The following is a 5,660-nucleotide window of genomic DNA, read 5'->3' on the forward strand; positions in this document are numbered from 1 at the left end:
CGATCCATCGTGCAATGTGAACACAGCAGCAACTGAATGCTACCCCAGATAGTCACGCAGTGTGAAAACAACGGCAATCCGACGAGTTTGAAAATCGTGCAGTGTTGAAAAACATGGCATTAGATGAAATCAACTGAAATAAAAGAAAACATGAAATCTCTCAAGATCTCAGCAGAAGATAATTAATCATCTCCACAAACAACATCACCAGCTTCACACATTACTAACCAGTTTGACTTTGTCATGCATCAAAAAATTTCTTATTAAGAATTAACAGAGGTTTAGATGTTAATGTTTATTGAAAATAATAAAATTTGAAGACACCATCAGTGTTGAAAAACATGGCATTAGATGAAATCAACTGAAATAAAAGAAAACATGAAATCTCTCAAGATCTCAGCAGAAGATAATTAATCATCTCCACAAACAACATCACCAGCTTCACACATTACTAACCAGTTAGACTTTATTTCTGGAGTATCTAAAACAGAAGTTCTTTATTGAGAATTAAGGTTTAGATGGGTTTTTTTCTTTTCAACTTACCGTTTTGGTGAATAGTGTTTGCTTTAGTTGCCTCTTGACCCTTGACTCATTAAATTTAATGTTTTTTTTTGGTTGTTAAAATTGTGTTTATAAAACGCATATGTGATGATAAGGTGCTTATGATAAAATAATCGCATGTGTCTCAGTTTCTCATTGAATTTTAAAGAGAAATCTGTAGAGCTTTCATGATTTCAATATTGTTGCAGCTCTATGAGATGTCAATGTGAGAAAACTTAATAAACCACTTTTAGAAATATGGCTCATAAACAGGTTTCAAATCTGGCACTCATAGACATGAAGAATCCGCTTGTGAAGCTCAGCAATGGTGATAAAATATTATAAATAATATAAAATATGATTTTTGAACGTCACAAAACAAGGCAGTAAAAAGTCACAACAAAAATAAAAGAAAATACTAAGACAATGCAGCTGCTTAATTTATTCATGTTGCAATGCATGCTGGGAGCCATGGATGAGTTATGATTGTGCACCCAGAATGCAATACAACATGAATCTCTCAGATGATCGTCACCATTGTTGAGATTCATATGTCAATTCTTGATGTATGCGTGTCTAAATAAAGTGTTTTAAATTCTTCATCATTATAATGTAGTTATGATCAACAACATAAACTACACATTACCACTGATGACATTAGTGAATCATGTTGTACATAACTACATCTTTACCAAAAAATGGCCAACATATCCTGATCACATGTTTTCTTGTTTTTTAACAAATGTGTTTCATAAACAGTTATAGCAACCAGAGAAAAACTAATATTAATGGGTCAAGAGCCCAACTAAAGCAAACACTTATCTCCACAACGGTTCAATTTATCTCCAATTGTTATTCTTTTCAATAAACATTAACATCTAAAGAAATTTTTAGACACATGACAAAAAGTCAAACTTGTCATTAATGTGTGAAGTTGGTGATGCTGTTTGTGGAGATGATTAATCATCTTCTGCTGAGATCTTGAGAGATTTAGGCCCGGTTTCACAGACAGGGCTTAGACTAAACCAGGATTGGGCCATAGTTCAATTAGGACATTTAAGTAATTTTTATAAACGTGCCTTAGAGAAAACATTACTGGTGTGCATTTTGAGACAAAACAAAGGCACTGATCTATTTTAAGATCAGTCAGTGCAAGTTTCTTTTTTTATTTCCGTTGAAATAGCTCAGAATTACATTTTAGTCTGGGATTGGGCTTAAGCCTTGTCTGTGAAACCGGGGGTATATATCTTTTATTTCAGCTCATCTAAAACCGGGCTCACACTGTGCAATTTTTTTTTTTTTTTAAATCCTTTAGACTGTACGAACATGATGATCATGTCACACTGTGGGATCTCAGTTGTCATTAATGACAGACTTTACGACAGTCAAGACGCGTTAAAAATGGGTGCGTGCAAGAAAACTTGTCCGGAGTTTTACCTTATCAACCCATACACGTTCAGTGACTGCGAGCTGCATTGCACGAGGGGCTGTAATGTTGGCTATCATTAAAAGCATATGAATGGCGGCAATACCGGCGTATTTATGCAGAATAGTGCAAGCAGCACTATACACCCACATGAAAACAGCAGCACAACCGGTGTTTATCATAGCAAAGGCAATGAATCATATGAATTATGTGAGCGGAGGACGAGAGCGCCGAAGTTTATGCGGTTAGAAGAAATCTCTAGCATTCATTTTGATCATGGCTTGTCTTGAAAAACGAAGACAGTTTGACATTTGTCGCAGGAGATGTCACACTGCAGGACTGTGCGCCAAATCTTCTGACACTGCCAGAAGTTCGTCGAAGGTACAATTTGATCGCAACGGTCATTAATTGGCTGTCGGTGAACATGTCAAACTAACGATCAAAGACTACAGATTTTAGCCTAAGATTATAGGAATCTTTTAGGATTTTCAAAATTTGTCTCAGACGACCAAATCGTGGCCAAAATCGCACAGTGTGAGCCGGGCTTAAGGCTGTGACTAAAGCAGTTGTAGTTCTTGTTTTTCTCTTTTCTTCAGTGATTCTGCTTGTTAACAGCACTAATGCTCAATCAGCACTTAATTAATCACTTAATTATCTCATTAACTTTAACACTGCTTCAGTGTTACTTTAACACTCTTTTAGAGTGGGACCATATATGCTCCAAGCAGTGTTAATTTAACACTCAGGATTTTACTGTGTAGAATACAAAATACAAAACCTCAAAAATACAAAAAAAAAACAAAAAAAGAAATACCCACCACAAAATTTGAACCTCACACTAGGGGCCCATTCCTCATACGTGGATTACTCAGTTATCTGGATTTTACTGTTGACATTGACGTTCTTTGAAGCTCATCTTGGAGTTGCTGTGATAACAAGTCCATAAGTTAAAGCCTGCTTGGGAGCAGACTTATTTCACGTAAACAAGATTAGATTGCATCTTTTTAAGCAGTGATACTGAATGTCTGACCCTGCCACTGCTATTTTCTTACAAGAGTACCCTATTGAACCAGGAAAAGTGATAATTAACAATAATAACAGCAATAATAATAATTTAAAATAAATGTGGTAAAATAATAATTGTTGTGTAGTCTGCACCCAGATATCACCTTGATATCAATTTGACGTCAAATATTAGTCAAGACTTAATGAAGATGCTGTAAAATCACTTTAAATTCAGTTTGGATGGTAGTTTCTTCCAGGGGAAATTTTTTGACGTCAGTTTGGTTTGCATACTGTATTTAACCTTTTTTTTGACATCAAACTGATGTCTTTTCAACATCAATTGCCCACTGGGTAATATGTAATTTGTCAAAGAGTTAAAGTCATAATAAATAATGCCAGGTTTATTAGACAAATAGATCTGGCTGCATTTAAAATACACTGTTAAAAATTGCTGTAAAAAAAAACAAGTATGTATCGCTGCAGCCCGGAGACCTCCAAGTGAGAGGGACTTACGCCGCGAGCATGAGCACATCAATATAGCCTAATTTTTCTCACACTGTACAACAATAATTACTAGGGCTGTGTATCGATTCAGATGTCCCGATTCGATTCGATTTCAATTCGCAAGCTCTCGATTCGATTCGATTCTCGATTTTTAAACCTATTCTTTTTTTGTATAGGGTCCTTTTTAAAACAATAATAGGGTTCTATTAATTTATAGGGTCCCTATAAATGTTCTTCTTAATTTTTTCTGATAATCAGATGAAGGCATAAAACATTAATTTAATTTATCCTAATCAAATGAAAATTAAACCCTTTTATTTTTTGGCAAACAAAGTGCTGCACAACAGAGGTTTATCAGCATCTTTACTTTTTTACTTTTTACTTTTAGTCATTTAGCAGACGCTTTTATCCAAAGCGACTTACAAATAAGATATCTCCACCATGATAAGCGCTGAATGAATGACAGGCTTTCTGTTGTAACATCGCGCAAGGTAAATAAGTTTTGCATTATTGTTAGGTGTAGACGTTAATAAAACACAAGCTGTAACTCTGTGTCCTGTACAAGACTAAATAAATCAATCAAAAGCCCCAGGAGCTTTTGTACAGCCTACTTGGAGCTCAAGTCCCACCCATTTGGAGATGGCTCCGACCTCTGTTTATACCTAAAAAAACGGCCAAATTTTGACAGTAACATGCTGTTATCCATTAAAACGTGATAAAAAAGGGTAATATTTGTCTTTTTCGAGAAAGTAGGCTGCTGCTATATATTGTGAATTAACAACGTTCAAAGTCGACACTCAGAGGCTGTGTTTCAAATCACACCCTACACCCTCATTCACTATTCCCTACATGAGTTTACTAATACAGTCCACCTGACAGAGAGAATTAACACTAATGAGTGAATTCAACCAATTATGAACAGCTGCTGTTAACAAGCAGATTCATTGAAGAAAAGAGAAACAAGACACACACACAAGAACTACAACTGACTTCAGCCACAGCCTTAGATGAAATCAACTGAAGACTTAAACAACTCGACAAACAGCTTTACTGTCTGCTAGACTGAGAGTCTCACGTACTGGACTCATTGAACGCCTAATTATATGAGTGTTGTTTTATATTTTTTTGATTTTTCAAGTGCACTACAGCATGAGATCAAGCAGTGTTGTGAAAACCAGAAAATAAGGGTTTAAAAACAGTTTGGGTTTAAAACATGTTGAACTACTATGTCCTTTACACTCAAAGAGGGACAACAATGGTGACAATCAAAAGCTTCATGCTGCAATGCATGCTGGGTACCAGCACAGTACAAAACTCATCCATGACTCCCAGCATGCATTGTGGCATGAATAAATTATGCTTCTGAATTGTCCACTTATATTCTTGAATTCTTATTATGTGCTTTTATTTTTGCTTTTGTTTTTGTGTTGAGTTGAGTTTTAGTAGCATGTTTTGTGATGTTCGGAGTTGATCTGTTTATTTATTTTGTGGATTGTTGATATTCATACGCGGATTCTTGATGTGTGTGTCTAAATTACAACAGGTTTTTTTGTTTTTTTTTTAGTGAGTGATGTGTTTTAACGGCCTTTCATGATGGCTCAGCAGTGCTTGCTCTTTTGCTCTAGTATTATATTATATATTAATATTTTAATATTAATATTCATTAATATGAATATTAATTGGTTAATTAATATTTTTATTATATTTAATATTAATATGTCACTTCTGTTTCAGTTTTTATAACCATTTCTTACTATGTGTAAGTAAGTTGTTGTTTTTTAGCATGTATGTTTCACTGGATAAAATCAGTAAATCAGGAATAAGAGGATGATTGTTATTATCAATTCATAAACAACAATACCAGATTTTTTTCTTTGACTCTTTTTTGCCATAACAAACATGTTTCAAAAACACATTGTTACAGCAGCCAAAGAAAAGTTAATATTAAAAAGTCAAGGTTCAAGAGCCCAACTAAAGTAAACGCAGATCTCCATCATGAAAATGATGGGGGGAAAAAACATCTAAACCTCTGTAACTCTCAATAAGATCTTCTGTAGATGTCTGACATAAATAAAGTCAGTTTGGTAATAAGTGAAGCTGGTAATGCTGATTTGTGGAGTTGTTTAATCAGATCTTGAGAGATTTAATGTCTTTTATTTCAGTTGATTTCATCGAAGGCTGTGGC

General features: G+C 34.7%; 1 long non-coding RNA gene across 1 annotated transcript in view; it reads left to right on the forward strand.

The window, feature by feature from the left end:
- Positions 1–3,175, forward strand: part of LOC107660543 (uncharacterized) — a 14,430-nt gene extending 11,255 nt beyond the window's left edge. The window contains exon 3 of the long non-coding RNA XR_001631013.1: positions 3,165–3,175. This is a non-coding gene — a long non-coding RNA (uncharacterized LOC107660543). The remainder of the gene's footprint in view (positions 1–3,164) is intronic.
- Positions 3,176–5,660: the final 2,485 nt, after the last annotated feature.

The sequence above is a fragment of the Sinocyclocheilus anshuiensis genome, unplaced genomic scaffold (genome assembly GCF_001515605.1).
Source record: "Sinocyclocheilus anshuiensis isolate Anshui unplaced genomic scaffold, SAMN03320099.WGS_v1.1 scaffold659, whole genome shotgun sequence".
NCBI lineage: Eukaryota > Metazoa > Chordata > Actinopteri > Cypriniformes > Cyprinidae > Sinocyclocheilus > Sinocyclocheilus anshuiensis.